The following is a 20505-nucleotide window of genomic DNA, read 5'->3' on the forward strand; positions in this document are numbered from 1 at the left end:
TACAACGTAGCTATGTTGGTTTTGATTAGTCTGAAATTTGGACGACAAGAAGCTAGTTGAAAAACAGAGTAGATCAACACTTTGATCCCTCTGTTCACTGTAATCACGAAGTCGGTTTCTGTTCTTGTAGAGCGGGGTCTCACATATCCTGAGCCAGGTCCAGGAAGAGGTGAGGTCCACTCCCCGGACACACTGGGTGAATAATGATGTTGTAAATATTCCTGTAATGGTGTTACTCCCGGGACAGACCAGGGTAGCTGAATGTGACTCACTTGTACGTTTGTCTCCTACAGATAGTACTAAGACACCAGGTGCCGAAGAGGAGTTCGTACGGATGAAGGAATCATATATCCTTTACTGTTACACTTCACTTATGTGTTTTTTCATATAATTTTTTCACACTTTATTTATCACTTGAAAGCAGTAGCAGTAGTAGAGAACAGAGACCCTGACGAAAGCCTGAGGCACTTCCCTCTGGGGCTGAAACATGTTGGTCTCCCCGCAGCTATTTGTGTGTACTGCGATGATTATGCTAAACTGTTCTTGTTTTTAAACAGGAAGGGGCTTACGTTCAATAAAATAGGTTTTTGTTAAGTTCCCTATCCCTTTTTAATCACCACATATATCATTTTTGCACTGCACATTCCCATCATATCCACCTCATGTGGTACATCCAAGTGATTGTGGGTCGCTACCCCGGAATGGCTATCTGGGTATGCTAGTGGTCTCAATGATCAAGAGACACAATACCCGATAAGGATTACCAGATGAGAATATTGATCCATACAAGACTTTGATGGGAATCCTCAACCAAGGGTGACTCACGGTTACTGGTGCCTCACATTTTGGCGATATGGTTTGTCATTTTTCACCTAGTAATTTTGGTTCCTACGCACATGAGTTGGCCTAGGGACAGTATTTGAGAATCACTACTGGATTCTGATTCAGACCCCTAAGTTTGTTGTTTATAAGTTTAGTCCTAGCGGGGGATATTACTTAGGCCTGGTCTTTAAACATCCCTCTAGCCCTATAATAGTGTTTGGTTTCTTATGTTCTAGTGCAGCGTGCAGCTGCGGGCTTTTTAATGTGATCACACTGGATGTGATCAGCTCTATTCTACTGATAAGAATAGTTTTCGAATACTGACATATACCTGACGGTTCCTTACCGTTTACTTTGCTGTCCTGCCTATTGTTTAGCTATAATGGCCGAACGCCATGGTTTAGCCTATGATGACGCAATGTACCAATCTATTCTAGACAACATGCCAAGCATTCTAGAATCACTTCCAACACCTGCAGTCAATACGACTGATGACTGGACCAAAGTCCTAGCTTTGAAAAAATCACACTCTCGAACGGAGACTCATGGGATTATCATGGCAGAATACATGCGAGTAAGCTGTGCACCCCCTGGTCTTATAGTCACCAATGCTCCACGACTCTTTCTTAATGACAAACAATTCCTCAAAGACTGGTCGATGATTGCCTGGCGCTGCACCCGTGACTGGCTAATTCTCATTATCAGCACAGCCAAACGGGTAGCGGACGCGATCTTGGTCGAAATACAAGTCCTAGAGGGACAGATTAAGGCAGCTGTCACCACCAATTTCAAAAAACACAAAGAGGAATCAGATAAAGCCAAGAAAGAATTCTCTGACTCCATACTGCAGACTAAGCTAGATAAATTCAAGAAGGATCTAGCCAAATTCAAACTAGAAACGGTTTATCCCTACACTAGTGATAACTATAAAGCTCCAGATTTCAACAAACAGGGGAGAAGATATGGATCCAATTATTCAGGATCCAGCTCAGATACCGGCAGTGATTCTGATACTAACAACCAGACACCTAGTGCCGGACCCAATCGAGGCAGAGGAGGCAGATACCAAAACTATAGGGGCCAATACAACATGCCAGGTCAACCCTGGTGGCCACCAGGTCCATGGGGTTACCCAGGCACCTTTCAACCACCAATGGCTCCATTTCCCGGTTTCTCAAATTTTAACAACCAGCCTTTTTTAGCGCGTGGCCCCAGGCAGTCACGGGGCAAAAGAAGACCAGCACAAGGACAACCTCAGGTCCAATGGGAGGATACTGCAGGCCCACATGCAGGAACCCGCAGCCACACGAGGAGGGGTGCCCAAGAATAGTAAATAAACCTGAGGAAAGTTTGGTAGTCAATTTAAGTCAAAGAACTCTATCAAACAGTGAGGAAGCTGTCCTGAATAAAGGATTAGGCTTTGTGACGACAGATGAGGGCGACCCATTTGTACTCCAAATCGAACTAGCCCAGTTCTTTCGGAAACTAAGGCTACACTTCTTCTTTAAACAAAAAAGCACTGAGGAATCAGAACATGAAACAGATACCAACACTGGCTTTGAGGAACAAATCCACCTTTCTTCCACCTACACATGCCATACCACCCCAAATACTCACTTTTGAGCAGGCGGTAATAAATGACATTGAACAAATACAGTACTCCTCTAGATCGAGCTACAAAAACTTGACAGCAGCAGAGAGAAAGGCTCTAAACACATTGACTCAAGATGGAACCATAATTGTGAAGCCCGCTGATAAAGGGGGCTCCATCGTGGTCCAAGACGTGGAGACATACAGGACTGAATGTCTCCGACAGTTGAATAATAACAATGCCTATCGCCTCCTGACCACAGATCCCACTCCTAGACTTATGAACGAAATAAAAGTCTTAGTGGAAGAGGCTCTTACGGAGGGGTGGATAACCGCGTTAGAGGCACAATTCCTGCAGGCTAAGCACCCCATCATGCCCTATTTTTACACCCTCCCCAAGGTGCACAAACCACAGAGACCTCCACCGGGCAGACCTATAATATCAGGCCAGGGCTCTCTTCTGGAACCTCTCTCTGCTTTTGCGGATCACTTCCTCAAACCCCTGGTACACACAATGCCTACCTATCTTAAAGACACCAATGATGTCCTGAGAGTGATTCCCGACATAGCCTTTGATCAGGAGACTGACTACCTAGTCTCCCTTGATGTAGAGTCACTGTATACCTCCATTCCCCAGGATGCGACCCTAGATACCATCAGATCCATCCTGGAAGAATCAGAACTTGACTCCATCACTCCGGTGCCCTTCATCATGGCCCTGGCTACCATAGCCATGAAAGAGAATTTCTTCATGTACGAGGACCAGATATACCATCAAATCTCTGGGACCAGTATGGGCAGTATTTTTGCCCCGTCCCTAGCGAATCCATATGTCCATAAGTTTGAACAGACTACGGTATTACACCCTAACAATCCCTTCTTTCCATCCATAATTTGGTGGAAAAGGTACATAGACGACATTCTCCTTGTTTGGAGAGGGAACAAGGAATCAGTCCTACAATTCCACCAATGGCTCAATAACCAGAACAACTACCTCCGCTTCACCATTGAATTGAGCAAAGATAGGGTACCTTTTCTGGACCTTTCTATCTATAGCACTGCAACTGGCTTACAGAGTGAACTATATCGGAAGCCCATGGCAAGGAACTCTCTTCTCTTATACGAAAGCCAGCACCCCAAGTCTTTGAGGGACAATTTGCCCTTTGGGCAATTCCTTCGAGTTCGACGGAACTGCTCTACACCGGAAACCTTTGAACGCCATGCTGGCCACCTGTCCAAGCAGTTGATCTCTAGACATTACCCCAGGAAATTGGTTCAACGTTCTTGCAAACGAGCAGCCAACAACCATGGTGCTGCACTACTTGAACCTAAACCTGAGAAACCACCTTCGAATCGTCTGACACTAGTGAGTACTTACAATACCAAGTCTAACAGTGTTCAAAAAATCATTAAAAAACACTGGCGCATTCTAAACAGTGGCAGAGACAAAATCAAGTTCCCGCTCTTTGCCTTTAAACGTGCCAGGAATCTCAGAGATCGTCTGATACACACTCGTCCCAAAGGTACACCCAGGAGAGAGGTAGGCACTCTTTTGGACTTACCACCCGTCAAGGGCCACCATCCTTGTGGTGGTTGTTCTGTTTGTCCACTGACATCAAAAATTGCCAGTGTCGACATTGGCACTGAGCATCCTTGGGAACTGAGACAGTTTTCGAACTGCAACAGCACCAACGTGATCTACCTCCTCACCTGCACTTGCAATGAACGTTATGTGGGTATGACCACAAGAAAGGTGCGTGTGAGGATGCAAGAGCACAAAAGCCCGTTTCGGTGTAAGAAGGATATTTCAAAACTCACCAAACACTTCATAGCACACAACCATGGAGAAACTGATTTCAAATGGCATGTCTTGGAAAAGCCGTTCATTCCGCCACACATGAGAGATGTTTCCAATTTTCTTATTCCGAAAAGAACAGAAATGGGTGTTCAAACTGGGCACTGATAGACAAGGATTGAATGATGATATACCTTGGTTCAGTCTATCCTAAACACTCGAGTTGGGTGTCCTTCATCTAGAATGACTGTTTGTGTTCAAGCATTTACGTAATGACTGCATTCTACATGAACTACCTACGTAAGCTATATTACGTCATTCGGTAGTTCTTCACTTTCCCCTGTATAATACGCCCACCAGCGGTTTGGCGTCACCACATAGGCTCCAAGCACCGCATCACTTATAGTTCCTAGCACATGTAAGCGAATAACATCGTCACTCTTAGCGGAGGTCGATTCAACCAACTACTAGCTAGAGAATCGCACATACGAAGATCAGGGGTACATGGATACACAATTTGACTTCTCCGGCCATGAACATATTCCCTAACATCAGTGATTGATGAGTGGTATCTTGAATGAAAATGTTATTCACCTTAGCCTTTCGGCGTAACTCCTCCTACAGAGGTTCTGATTGGCTAAGAGCTGGCAGACCAGACCATTGAAAGATGAGTGACGATGGTTGCTCTTTGCCTCCCCCTGACTCAGTCACAGTCCGAGACAACGACGGACAGGTAGGATTGCAGCTCCCCAGTCTACTCACAATGTCTAGAGCAAGGATGTTTTTCAACTAGCTTCTTGTCGTCCAAATTTCAGACTAATCAAAACCAACATAGCTACGTTGTATACCATAGCTAGGGATATAACAGATAGTAGGTTTATAGTGGGAACTAGTTAGTATATGTCAGTTAACTCTACGTTCAGAAGACCCTGTGACCTCGTAGATGGTGTATTGTCAGAGTAGATCAACACTTTGATCCCTCTGTTCACTGTAATCACGAAGTCGGTTTCTGTTCTTGTAGAGCGGGGTCTCACATATCCTGAGCCAGGTCCAGGAAGAGGTGAGGTCCACTCCCCGGACACACTGGGTGAGTAATGATGTTGTAAATATTCCTGTAATGGTGTTACTCCCGGTACAGACCAGGGTAGCTGAATGTGACTCACTTGTACGTTTGTCCCCTACAGATAGTACTAAGACACCAGGTGCCGAAGAGGAGTTCGTACGGATGAAGGTATCATATATCCTTTACTGTTACACTTCACTTGTGTGTTTTTTCATATAATTTTTTCACACTTTATTTATCACTTGAAAGCAGTAGCAGTAGTAGAGAACAGAGACCCTGACGAAAGCCTGAGGCACTTCCCTCTGGGGCTGAAACATGTTGGTCTCCCCGCAGCTATTTGTGTGTACTGCGATGATTATGCTAAACTGTTCTTGTTTTTAAACAGGAAGGGGCTTATGTTCAATAAAATAGGTTTTTGTTAAGTTCCCTATCCCTTTTTAATCACCACATATAACATTTTTGCACTGCACATTCCCATCATATCCACCTCATGTGGTACATCAAAGTGATTGTGGGTCGCTACCCCGGAATGGCTATCTGGGTATGCTAGTGGTCTCAATGATCAAGAGACACAATACCCGATAAGGATTACCAGATGAGAATATTGATCCATACAAGACTTTGATGGGAATCCTCAACCAAGGGTGACTCACGGTTACTGGTGCCTCACATTTTGGCGATATGGTTTGTCATTTTTCACCTAGTAATTTTGGTTCCTACGCACATGAGTTGGCCTAGGGACAGTATTTGAGAATCACTACTGGATTCTGATTCAGACCCCTAAGTTTGTTGTTTATAAGTTTAGTCCTAGCGGGGGATATTACTTAGGCCTGGTCTTTAAACATCCCTCTAGCCCTATAATAGTGTTTGGTTTCTTATATAAAAAAGGACCCTTCCCAGTGGACCCTAAAGAAACCCTGTGAAAGACAGAAGGTTGGAGAGTCACCTCACCTGTGGCTACCCCAGGAACTAGGCTACCTACACCAGAGAAGCCGGGTGCATAGGTGCGAAGTGACGTCGGAAACCACTACAGACCACAATAGAGTACTTCAGTAAATATGCCGCTGGCGAAGACTGTGCAAGAGTCCAGTGGAATCCAAAGTGGATTCTTGAAGAGAATAACCTGCAAGCAGAGGGGAACAGTGTATGTCACTCTGAGGCGCCCAAGAGGCATGAAAGTGCAATGCCTACCAATGAAGAAAGGTGCAGGAGTGATGACAGTGATCTTGTCGCTGCAGCTGTGTGCACCAGACGATGCTGAGGAAGACAAGCTGCTGTGTACGAGTTGTCCCATGTCAGTAGACGAAAACCGGGAGGGGGGCGGGGTCCGGACAGAGTTTGGTGACTTTAGTGCTCTTAGACAACCATAGAAAGCTCTCTAAGTGGTAGCAGTGGAGTGCAGCCTTCAGGCTTAGTCCAGAAGGAGTGTTAAGCAGCTTGTTTCACCAAAACTAATCATATAGTGAAGGTTAAACAAAAAGACTTCACACAGAGTAGTTATAAAAATAAGTATGCTTATACACACTCGCTAACACATTGGGATATCTCCTACCAAGAGATATCAACTCAACATTTCAAAAGTAAAACAGGTAAGTAAACACAAATACACAGTGGTCTTCAGGGGGAGACCAAACCATATACTAAAGAAGTGTAATGCGAACTGTGACCAAAGTCGGGACTTGGACCAGAAGACTCCGAAGAGTTGGGGACACAAGGAACAACCCAAGGTAAGTACCCAAGAAAACCACAGCGGCTGTGTGCCGAGTGGAAACACAGGCGCGTACTCAATTCAAGTAAATGGGAAATTTGAGGCTGCAGTTTTTAAGACGGACCCTTCTCAGTGGATGCTGACGAAACCTAGTGGAACACAGAAGGTTGGAGAGTCACCCCACCAATGGATATCCCAGGAACCAGGATACCTACACCAGCGAAGTGGGGTACATAGGTGCAAAGTGACATCAGAAACCACCGTAGACCACAACGGAGCACTACAGAAAAGATGCCGCCGGCAAAGAAGGTGAAAGAGCCCAGTGGAATTCAAGGATGAATTTTTGCAGAGGAGTATCTGCAAGCACTGGGAAATTTGCGGTTTCAGTTTTTAAGACGGACCCTTCCCAGCGGATCCTGACAAAACCCAGTGCAGAGGAGTATCTGCAAGCACAGGGCACAGAGTTGATGCCACTCTTGAGTCACCAGGAGGCAGGGAAGACCAATGACCACCGATGGCGGAAGATGCAGGAGTGACCTTGTCACTGCAGCTGTGAGGACCTGGCAAAGCTGTGGAAGACCAGGAGCCATTAACAAGATGTCCCACATCCTCCATGGGGGTCGGTGTCTGGTGGGAGCACCAACAAGCCTTGGCAGCTGCAAAAGGCATGGAAAGTGAAGGAGCAATGTTGGGACCAGCAAGGTTCAAGGGACTCGCCACAAGCAGGAGAGTCAGAGCAGGCTCCAAGCAAGCAGGAGAGCCACTAAAGCAGGAAAAGACCCTCAAGAGGGCTGACAGGCCAAAGCCACAGAAGTCACAAGAGGACCTTGAGCAGCTCACCAAATATGCAGGCCCACGGTGCAGAGGATGTGGCGAGGATGATGATCTTGGAAGGAAGAGATGCTGGAGGCACAAGCTTCTTGTAGCCAGAGGATCTCTTGAATGCAGAGCAAACAAGCCTTGGCAACTGCAAGTGAACAGGGTGCACAGGAGTTCAGTCCCAGTGGTTCCGACAAGGGATACTGTCCTCAAAATTACAGAGGATAAGTCAGGCCTCAAGGGAGGTGCCAGAACCATCACCTGTGTTGCTGAGCCTTTTGAGGTCCATGGGATGTCAGCAGCAGCAGACCGATCAGCTTTGTTGCAGTGCCTGCAGATGCAGGGGAGTGACTCCTTCACTCCAACAGAGATTACTTAAGGTGTCCTTGATGTACACAGGTCGGTTGAAGATCCTGGATGAAGCACAGACAGAGATGTTGAAGAAGACTTGCAGAACAGTGAGACTAGGAGCAGCAGGAGTTTCCCATGATTCAGTCTTGGTTCCAGGTAAAGTCTAAGTGTCCAGACGGTCGAAGAGTGGTGTGGTTCAAGGCCCAAGTCTTGTCCCGCGATGATACAAGGACCCACCCAAAGGTTAGCTTTTAAATACCCTAAGAAAGGGCTTAGGATGACCCAGGGTTCCTACAAGTGGAGGGGCTTGACAGAGGGGAGGATACTCCCATGTTCTTTGTCCAGCTTTGAGCAAGAGCCAAGGGCTCCCTGAACTTTCTCAAACCGGAGTATGCAAGGAGGAAACCAAATGTGCCCTTCAAATCAGTCTGGTGGTGCTGGCAAGAGTCCCCTCCCCCAGCCCAATAAACTAAGTCCTGTCCGGGAGGTGATCACACCTTCCTATGACAGGAAAGGAAAAAAAGCTAGTTGCTTACCTGTACATTATGGATCTCCAGTATTGATATGTTTGATAGATTCACATGCTTGTATCTTCCCCGTTGTCATGGTGGGAGTCTCACGGTAACAGAATGACCATAGCAGTACAAGAAACAAGCACTGGCGTTGCCAATAGGTCTCGCAGTAGGAAAGTTGGAGCTATTACAATTGCAAATAATGCCTTTTATTTTTGTTTTCATTTTAAAAACCTAAAGTGCTTTGTCATTTACAAAACCAATAGCTCCAACTTTCCTACTGCGAGACCTATTGGCAACGCCAGTGCTTATTTTATTTATGTGTTGGTTTTGATGTGGGGGTGGATGTGGTGGTGGTGGTGGTGGATGTGGTGGTTGTGGAGGTGGTGGATGTGGTGGTGGTGGATGTGGTGGTGGATGTGGTGGTGGATGTGGTGGTGGTGGATGTGGTGGTGGTGGATGTGGTGGTGGTGGTTGATGTGGTGGTGGTGGATGCGGTGGTGGTGGTTGATGTGGTGGTGGTGGATGCGGTGGTGGTGGTGGATGCGGTGGTGGTGGTGGATGCGGTGGTGGTGGTGGATGTGGTGGTGGATGTGGTGTTGGTGGATGCGGTGGTGGTGGATGTGTTGGATGTGGTGGTGGGTGTGGTGGTGGATGTGGTGAAGGATGTCGTGGTGGTAGATGCAGTGGATATGGATGTGGTGGATGTGGTGGTGGATGTCATGGTGGATGTGGAGGTGGTGGTGGATGGGGTGGTGGTGGTGGATGGGGTGATGGATGTAGTGTTGGTGGGTGTGGTGGATGTGGTGGTGGTGGTGGGTGTGGTGGATGTGGTGGTGGATGTGGCTGTGGATGTGGCTGTGGATGTGGCGGTGGATTTGGAGGCGGTGGATTTGGAGGTGGTGGATGTGGTGGTGGATGTGGTGGTGGATGCGGTGGATGTGGTGGTGGTGGATGCAGTGGATGTGGTGGTGGTGGATGGGGTGGTGGATGTAGTGGTGGTGGGTGTGGTGGATGTGGTGGTGGTGGGTGTGGTGGATGTGGCGGTGGATGTGGCTGTGGATGTGGCGGTGGATGTGGCGGTGGATGTGGATGTGGTGGTGGATGTGATGGTGGATGTGGTGGTGCATGTGAAGGTGGATTTGGAGGTGATGGTGGATGGAACACAAGGAAAACTCTTGCAGAGATCCAAAACATCAGGAGAATACATTTAAGTGTAAGGAAGAAAAGAAATAGTTACTTTTGCTGTGAAAATTGCAATTTCAAAACTAAATCGGAGCGCTGGTTTTAAATATTATTTTCGGTTACTCTAAATGTTATGCAGCTGCATTGTGTCCACGCACATTATCTCCACTGCAGCAGCTGGGGAGCGGGTGTACCTTGAGGTTTAGAGCTACCGACTTTGGAGCTGAGGAACCGGATTCGAGCCCCGGTGTCAGCTCAGCGTCATGTATAAATAACGAATGTGTCCTTGTGTAACGTAACTGCTGTTCATGTGAACCGCTCCAATATCTTCGGGCTGATTTCGGTATATAAATCTGCAAAAAAATAAATACAGCTGAACAAATAGCCTCAAAGACTTGCGTTTCAATCCTGTTGCTAAAGCACTTCGGGGCGGACATCCGGTAGCGCCGGAAAGGACGTCACCCAGGAAGTAACGTCACCTGCCTGTGCCGACATTTTTAGGAACACCCAAGGATCGAAAAGGTACACGAAATAGGAGAATGGATACTCTTCTTTGCGCGTTTCAAATGCATTATTCAGCAAGTCTCAACTTAAAGATCTCGCATTCAGACCCTGTTTCCGAATTGCTTTGAGGTAAAATCGTGGTCAGCGAACTCAGATTGTTTTCAGAAATGGCGGGCACCCGGTAACTAATTGAGGGGATATTGGGTATTTTTCACTCTGCCATTACATCGCGTGTAAACTGTTATTTCAATCTGCAGCAGTCTCCTTCATCGTTTAATTGTGGCCTGACTCTGAGTATGCATTTGAAGAAAAGCACAATTACGTTGTACGTTACCTAACTAGTCTGCTCTGTCATTTTTACTATGATGGCTTTCATTGTCTTCAGCCTGCAGAGTCCGCCTTTTTTTGGGTCTTGTTTATAAGATGACGCGCCTTGAGGCAGACAGGTGTACAGTAAATGAATACTTTGTGTTATTTCTTGTTTATTAGGGTTACAGCTGGCTTTGTCCTGGACTCTTTACTACGGTATGCAGTGAGCAATTTATGCAGTGAGTCACTTTAAAAAACAAGGGAGAGAACAACACGGGGAAACTGAAAGTAAGAATAATTAGGGGAGGAGAGGCCGGGAAACTGAAAGTACGGCCGGCCTGTGGCCGGCCATGAATAATTAGGGGAGGAGAAGCCCTTTGATGTGCTGTGCTGGGCGTGAATGCGCGTGCTTGTTTGCTCACGTGAACTTCAAGAAAACCCCGGCTGAAAGCCCTTGGTTTGACGAGGATTTTGCCGACATGAATTCTCGCTCCGCTCAATGCGCTTGCGCGCATTGATAGGTCGCGAGACCTAAAAAACTGCATAGAAAACCCCATACGGAACAACATTATTTGGTAACCAAACCTCATCATTATGTGGTCCAAAACTCAGCCAATCAGCTGCCAGCCCTGACATCATACTCCCCATCAGAGCCATCATACCTCAGATTTCCTGCCCCAAGCTAGAGACAAGGATATATCCAGAGATACAATGGTCTACCTGAGAAACGGGGAGGCGGGCGGGTCACATGTGAATCTATGAAAGATATCAATACTGGAGAACCATAGTGTACAGGTAAGTAACTTGTTTTTTCTCCAGTATTGAATCTTTCATAGATTCACATGCTTGTATCAGAATAGAGAGCAGTACTCATACCACATTGCGTTTCCAGGATAGAACCCCATACTCTCTCCGGACTCTGCTCCTATTGCTAGGATATAATAAACCCCAGATGTAATCCATTATGAATAAATATGCAATGAAAGAATGCTTTCTGCAAAGACAACATCCAAATAAGAGTGGCTATCAAAATGCATATATACACATACATATGCTTGTATACACGTATATAAAAATATATATATATAGTTTGAGAAATACCTTATTGAAATAAATGACATAGAACTGCTTGTCCCACTGCGGCATCCTCCTTCCACGCAGTGTCCAGACAATAGTGTCTAGTGAAAGTGAGCACATTTTTCCATGTCGCCGCTCTGTAGATGTCTGGTAGCGACACTCCCGCAAACAGTTACCATCTTTCTTGTGGAATGAGAGTGCACTCTGTATTGCAGAGGTTTTCCAGCTTTCTCATGGCATAAGGTAATGGCAGAAGTTATCGATCTCGAAATACTAGATCTGGACAGCGCTAAACCTTTCCTAGGCCCAGAAAAGGCTACAAATAGTTGGTTGGTTTTCCTAAACGACTTTGTCTTGTCAATGTAGAATTTTAATAATTGTTTAATGTCTAGAGAGTGTAGGGCTCTTTCCACAGCCGAAGAAGGATCTCTAAAGAATGTAGGTAACACTACAGGTTCATTGAGATGAAAAATGGAAGGGACCTTAGGTATGAATTTTGGATTTGTCCTAAGGATAACTTTATCTTGTCGGAACTGAAGAAAAGGTGCTGCAATTGAGAAAGCTTGAATTTCACTGACCCTCCTCGCTGACGTGAGGGCTAACAGTAAGGCCGTCTTCCATGAAATAAACTGTAAGTCCACTTTATGTACTGGTTCAAACGGCGGTTTCATGAGCTGCGTAAGAACCGTGGATGCTGAACCAGGAAAACACTCTGAAGAGTCCTTTAAGAAATTCTTTTATCAATCTTTGCGACCAAAGCGATGGATGGTTGGGCACCCTCCTATATCTTGAAATAGCTGCTAGATGCATTTTTAGGGACGCATGAGATAGACCTGATTTACCAAATGCAAAAGGTACGGGAGAATTTGCTCTGGAGAAGCAACAAAGGGATGCAAAGCTTGAGATGCACACCACTGACAAAATCTCTCCCATTTTGCTGTATACGTTTTATTCGTTGAAGTTGCTCGAGATTGTGAGAGTGTATCCCGGCATTCTTGAGAAATAGTTAGGGATTGGAATTCATGTTTGTGAGGTTCCAGGCTGACAATTTCAGCAATGTCAAATTTGGATGGAGAATTTGTCAGTCGTTCATAGTGATCAGGTCCTGCAATAGCGGAAACTGTTTCTGGGGGCCACCAACAACTGGAGAAGTTCTGAGAACCAGGCTTGTCTCGGCCATGCCGGGGCTATGAGAATTAAGTGGCACGGTTCTGATCTCATATTCTGCAACACTCTTGATATCAGAGGGAATGGAGGAAATGCATACGCGAACATTCCTGTCCAAAGTAGCTGTAGTGCATTGGCCCACGATCCCGCTTGGGGGAACCTGCTTGCAAAGTGCTTGAATTTCGAGCTGTGATGGTTTGCAAACAGATCCAACGATGGGGTGCCCCATAGAGGAAACACTTTCCGAAGTTGACTTTGGGCTAATTAGTACTCATGTGAAACACTGGCTGATCTGCTCAGGATTGTCATGTGGATGAGCTTTGCCTTTACACTGTGTTAAGTTGACATGAGCTTATTAGAAGTTTAAACACAATTTTCACTTTCTGCTGCCTTTGACCACGGCACACATTATTATAAAAGTTTAGAGTGTAGCATAGTGTTTTGCTTCACATGAGAATAATATGTTTTTCTATACTAGCAGCCTTGCTTGGTAAGCTTTGTCTGAAAAGTGAGTGCCGAGGCCTTCAAGGTTATTTCAACACAGTGGTTGTTGTTCTGACTGATCAGCGCACGTTCTAGACATACCATATATGCAGCTGTGGCCACCTCTGATTTTGGCACGTTTAATAATGCACTGCGTAGGCATGATCACACACACTTGGAGAACATTTGCATGCAGAGAGCTGGTGCAGAAACTGATGTGATCCATTTCTGCTAGGACCAGAGGTATGGGGCCACCCTTGAAGTTCAAGTTCAAGTTCAAAGATTTGTATAGCGCACTACTCACCCAGAGGGTCTCAAGGCGCTTGGGGGAGGGGGGGTACTTTACTTATCGAATATCCAAGTTTTTAGTTGCTTTCTGAAGGAAAGGTGGCCCTTATAATCCCAAGAGACCTTCTGTAGATATAAAATAACCTACTAGCAAGGGAGGGTGAGATATAGGTGTATTCTAACCTTTTTTCCATTTAGCATTGTAACATGCATTCTCCCTTTGTATTTTATGGAATAGTAACTATGCTGATAATCTTGTTGCTTATAATATGTCTGCTTGTATTAGCTAAAATACTGCGCCTGAGAACACGGCATTAGAAATAAATATTTCAAACTTGCACGTGTCTCTATTTACTCCCCGTTTTAGACTGGTAGGAGAGTATAACGAAAGAGTGTTCATGTGTTCCACATTGCCTGAGGTATTCTAAGTTCCATGTTCTGGGTTGTCTAATCATTGGGGTTATGGAGGAACCAATGAGACACTGATTGCTAGTCTGGTAGGGGATTTTGGCTACTAAGGTCAGTTTTGGCACACCCTAATTCACTGAGGTTCCAAGTCTCTATGCACAGTTCTGTGGACGAACAGAATCCCTGCTACATGGCGCCCAATGTTGGTGGTCTTATTACATGACACTTGAGTAGTACTTCTATCAGTCAGAATCAGAAAAAACTTTATTCGATTTTCAGAGTAAAATCATAAAAGCACAATAATACAATAAATACATTTTGTATATATTTTTTTAAAAAAGCAAAGCATAACCCATAATAATCAGGGTAGGCTTGATCAATCGAATGTTAAAAGAATGTCATGGGTTGACATGTAAAAATTTATACTTAGAAAAAGGGATTTAAAATGTAATTCGTTAATACATAGTACTTTAACCGACACAAGTTAAATACGAGGGCTTTGCATGGTATTTCTGAATTTAATAACAAGTTTTAAAAAGCTTGAGACTGCATAAATAGCATTATCATCTTCTAACTGTTGTAATTTCTCATATGCTAATCTACAAGTACGAATCCCCCATGCTTTGAGGACAGGTTTCAGAAAGGCCCTACGGGTCTCTTGTAAAATGTACAAAACAGCACACAATGTATGTTAGATTGCGTTGAGGTATCGTCGCACGGGCAGGATTGATTTTCCGAGGACCAGTCGTTACAGGTGGGAAAGGTGACCAAACGGAAGAAGGTACCTAATCTCAGTCGAGTCATCATCGTGTGGGCATAGGGACTTAGGTCCAAAGTAAGATAATGTTGAAGGCCCTCGTGTTGAGTAATTTCCTGATATCTGAGAACTGTGTGTTTCTTTTTCTCGAGGTTCCATCTGTCAGTTACAAGATGGTCGAGGGACATCTTTTTCAGTGCACCTCTTGATATCCTCTCCATACTGGACGGTTTGTCGAAAAATTCCGGGTGACCTATCTTCGTGAGGATGTTTTTCACATAAGATAGCCATCTAATGTTAGCTGCCCCATCCATTGCGAGACAATCGGTTATTACCTCTCTGTTTAAAGTGGTCTCCTCAGTCACCCAGACCTTATGCCACAACAATAAGGGAGAAATCGCAATGGTGTCACTAATGTAAGGGAGTCCTACTTCTATGAGAGTCATATAAGTTGATGTGAATTTAGAAACGCCAAGTAGATGGCAGATAAACTGGTTCTCACAACCTTGTAACATCTGGGCGTTTTCTACCCCCCATAGGCCAGCCCCGTATGTGGCTGTAGATACAGATTTGGCCTTATAAATATGTATCAATTCCTTCGCGGGTTCCCCCTATTTTAGCAGAGAAATTACCCAAGGCGCAGATGGACCGTGTGAAGGCTAATTTCCTGGCGGCTACTGCTGGATGCCAGCTTCCCCTCCTATCGAAGGTTACACCTAGGTAACAAAACCTGTCTGTTGTTTCGATTCTTTGGCCTTCTAAAAATATGGGGCAAGATGCCCTTCTTGGCCCGCGACCACAGGACATTGTGTAGGTTTTAGGGATGTTTACTTTTAAGCCTCTGTCCCTCATGAAACTAGTAAATTGGACCACAGCCTGCTGTAGTCCAATCCTAGTCCGCGACATTATTGCTGCGTCGTCGGCATACAGTAGTATTGGCACTGGTGACCCGTTTATAGAGGGGTAGTCATGTTGGGAATCACTTAGGTATTGTCCAATGGAGTTGACATAAATGGTGAACAGCAGGGGTGCTAATATGCACTCCTGTCTAACCCCCCTCAGGATGGGGAATTTATCTGAGCATTCCCCCTGACGTCCGAATCTCACCCTGGCTCCTGCGTCCTTGTATAATTCTTTAATGAAGGTGAGGATTTGACCATTAATGCCCAGATCGAACAGTGTTTTCCATAGAAGCTCATGGTCCACACAGTCGAAGGCGGAGCTTAGATCTACGAAGGTGATATATAATTTTCCGCTCCTCGCCTGTGTGCATTTGGCGATAATTAAGGCCAAATCCAAACACTGTTCCACCGTCCCTGTCCCTGATCTAAAGCCATACTGTAAGTTGGAAATGGCCTGGTTTTTCTCCTCCCAGCTTTGAATCCCATTTAGGATTATTCTGCCGGCCACCTTCATCAATGCGTCTAGGAGCGAGATTGGCCTATAACAGGTGGGGTAGTTTCTGTTAACCTTCTTGAATATTGGCACGACGATGGCGTCTGCCCAAGATGTAATGAATCCGTGTTGATTGGACTTATTTAATACATTCGTAAGTAAAGGGGCCCAAAGATACAACTCTGCCTTATAGACGTCGATCAGGACGCCATCGGGGCCGGGAGCCTTACCAGATGAGCTTTCCGTGATAGCTTTAATAACCTCTTGGCAGCTGAAAGTTATGTCTAGGGGGAATGCGCTTAAATCATCAGGTTCAGTAGAGCCTGGCATACTATCATTAGGAGTAATCAAACTGTGCCCACCAGTCGGTCTGTTATAAAGCTGTTTAAAATGGGTCACCCATGTGTCCCCTGGGATAGCTACGTCTATGAAGTCCTCCACTCTACTTTGCAGGTATGGGGCGTTTATCACTTTCCAGAAGGCCGTGTTATCTCACCGTTGCGAGGCCTCAGGTAGGGACGCCCAGGCCTCCATCTTTAAGGTGGCTTTCCTGGTTTTAATAGTCAATTTATAATCTCTTCTGGGTTGACGAATTAGATCTTGATTTTTGGGTTTGTTCAGCAATGCCTTTTTTAAGGTTGTTAGTGCTTTAGTGCATTTGCTATCAAACCACCCTTGCGCTTTGTTTACGACTCGTCTATGTTCTCTAAATAGAAGATTCTTCACCGTTAGTTGGATGTTTGAAAAAGAGGCCATAACTTTATCGGGCTCTTCGTCATCTGTCAGGCATGTCAGAATATCTTCGAGAGACGTCAAAATTAGATTTTTTAAGAACCCGGCGGGCTCAACCTTCTCCCATTTAATGACATAACCGTTAGTTGCGCTTAATTTGATCTTTGGTGTATAGTTGAGATCCTTCTTTATTGGTCTTATTTCCCCCTTCTTTTTACTGTAAAAGATATGGGGTAATGGTGAAAAAAATAGCCTTGCCTGTTTCCCAAGTGATCACACATCCCGCGTGGGCTGAGGACACTAAAGTAAAATCAATGATGGAGTTACACCCCCGTCCGTTAAAGGCCGGTTGGAAAGGGACAATCTGGCTGCATAACTCATTCACAAAGGACAAGTTAAGGTGGAAGGTGATGTTGTTAAAAATATTATCTAGTTTTGTGTGGGCAAAGTGGGTGGGACAGTCTTCCCTATAATCAGCCAGGCCGCACAAACCAGTTGCAGAACAAGGGCAGACAGTGCAATTAAAGTCACCAACCCAAATTTTCACCTTCTCTCCTACTAACTGGTCTCTTAAAGAAATTAGGCTATTCAAAAGGCTGTGAAATGTAGGCTCCATCATGTTAGGAGGTACATTGTTGTAAAAATTATTAAAATTACGTTAAGTGAGTGACTCCCTCTAAGAACCAGTAACTGATAGAACATTGTGCTTAGAAACTTATTAACTTTTATGTCCACTGTCGTTGCAACATAAGTACAGAGACCTCCTTTATTCCGGCCCTGTTTGCTAGCAAGTGCTGGTGAATGAAAAGTTTGAAAGCCTATAATGTGGATTTCCTCTGTCGTCCAGGTTTCCTGTAAGCAAACTATGCTATGCTTCATAACAACATCCAGCCATGATTGCTGGGAGACCTTAGATGACAGACCCACTACATTCCAGGTAAGCAGGCTATAAAAGAAATTGCTCAACTTGGGCCCTGTAATTTTTGTTAAGGGACTTACTCTTGTCCTACTTTCCTTTGGTGGGAGATGGTACGTGGGAGTCTGTGGGGCAGTTAAGAGGTTACTAATCTCCCTATTTGATATACTTGGATGGTAAATGTCGCCTGCTTCTTCTACTGCTTTCACCACTGTTTCACTGCTTGTGTCAGTTTCATTTAGTTCGTATAGATCCTCTGTGCTACCGTAAGTGTCGTACCTTATGAACTGGGGTGGCACTATGGTTGGGGGGGATTGCTGGGCTCATTGAGTATTCCCCTGGGAGTTTCATCGCCTGTCAATCTAGGTCGTCCAGTCCCGAGAATACGTTAAATCTATTCCTTAAGGGGATAGACCAGTGTAAGGTGTGTGGGGTGAGTGGTGCGTGCTGTGAGCTTCCGCCCCATAGGCTGTCTGTTCTTTCGATGCACCTACGGCCATTATGTATTATTTCCCATTGATTCGTATATGTATTCCTTGGGAAAGGGGCATGAGCACTTTTAAATTTGTTATGAGTATCTCGTCTTCCCCAGGGTGTCACTAGAGGCTGTGGGTAGAAGTAGCTCAGATCCCTTGTCGATATGCTGCTACCTCCCCGTTCTAGGTACCAATCAGTTATATAAGTCGCAACTCTGGGATCTCTAAAATTAATGATTATGACATCACCTGGTAAGTCCTTGGGTCTCTGTCCCACCCAGGCCAATCTTCTCACATGTGCCATCACCCCGTCTAAGTTGGGAGGCAGTGGCCTGTTGTTGCTGAGCCAATGGACTGCTTTGTTATTTAATTCAAGGTAGCCTTCTCTCTTCCCTTCCATGAGTTCAGGCAACCCTGTGAGAACGATAACGTACGGGGCCGCCTCCGGAGGCAGATCTATATGGCGTTTTGTTCTTTTTAAATCTCTCTCTATGGGGTGGGCCTTTTCAATGTTTGCAACTTTATCAATCTCCTTGGGGGCTGGATGTGATTTGACAGTAGTGTCATCAAACCCTCTGCTCTTTATCAACATGACCCCTGACTCCTCAGTTATAGCTTTCTTTGCTCTAGTCGGTGTTTTTGCGCCCCCTACGCTTGCATTCTTGGAGACTTTGGGGGCCCTCGCACCTTCAGTTGGTGCTTTCTGAGCTACCTTACTAAATAATTTAGGGCGTGAAAGTGTGGACGTGTCCCCATTGGAAATACCGTTAGTGTTGCTCGGGGTGTGATCGCTACTCATGTGAGCCGTTATAAGTGTTGATAGTTCTTTTATAGCTTTGGTGTTTGTGGCAGTAATTTCCACTAGGCTGCTTAGATCGCTGCCCACTCTTTTTACCCTCTCTATTAGTGGGAGAAGTAGGGACCTAACTAGGTGCTCCATCTTATCCAGGCTGTAATCCTGTTGAACTTTGTCTGGAGAGTAACATTTAAGCGGGTGTATATTGTCCTGTGGGTTTAGCTTTTTCCTTGGTTGATTCTTTTTTACTGCTATATTCCCCCCCACATTTGAATCTGGGGAGATCCTAGGTGCTTTGGGTCTCCTCCCCCGCTGGGCAGTTCCCCCTCTCTTCCTTTTCTGTGCAGTTCCCACGGGTAACTTTATGGGTGGTGTTTTGCTCTTAATACTCTTAGGGATGGGTTTGGGGAGCTGTAGAAAAGAGGGTTCTTCCAGGGAAAAATCTAGGGAGGGATCCAGATTAACCACTTCAGCCAGGGCCCTCGCTAGATAATATCTGTGAGGGTGGATGGTCTTGGAGTAAAAGGGGGATGCCAATATCTGAGGTGGAAATATTATCATTATTTTGCATGCTGTATGTGGATGGGGACTTTGATAACCTTATTGAGCCCATTGAGGATCTTTTGTAAGCATGGGCAGAAAATCCGTTCCGCTTGCGTATTTTGCGGATTTTTGGTAAATTCGCAATCCGCGAGATTCGCGAATTTCCCGCAAAATCCGCGAGCGGAACGGATTGGGTCAAAAGTTCAAGCTGACTTTTTGTAACTATTTTAGAATGGCGCCGGCAAGCTGCCAGAGCCTCTAAAATAGTTACAAAAGTCAGCTTCAACAGGAAGCACTAATAGATAAAGTAAAGCAGGTGCTAGAGTTGAATCTCAAATTCAGTTACACAATCAATAATCATCCCAAACTTGGGGTGATTAATGACTGTGTAACTTAATTTGACCTTCAACTCAAGCACCTGCTTTACTTTATCTATTAGTGCTTCCTGTGGAAGCTGACTTATGGCTGAGGGCAGAAGGGCACAAAGTGGGACAGAGGGCATGAGTTAGGCAGAGGGCAGAAGGGCACAGAAACCAGTGGGGCAGAGGGCAAAAGGGTACAAACAAGAGTGGGGCAGAGGGCAGAAAGGCACAAAAACAAGTGGTACAGAGGGCAGAAGGGCATAAAAAACGAGAGGGTGGCAGTGATGAACCAGGCAAAAAAAAACCTGCGAACACGCAAAGCGCCCTGCGAATACGCAAAGTTCCCCGCGAACACCCGCGAACACGCAAAAATTAAAAATCCGCAAATTCGCACGAATTCGCAAATTTGGCGGATTGCAAATTCGCAAATCCACAAATTCGCGGATC

Source organism: Lissotriton vulgaris, chromosome 1_1, assembly GCF_964263255.1.
Source record: "Lissotriton vulgaris chromosome 1_1, aLisVul1.2, whole genome shotgun sequence".
NCBI lineage: Eukaryota > Metazoa > Chordata > Amphibia > Caudata > Salamandridae > Lissotriton > Lissotriton vulgaris.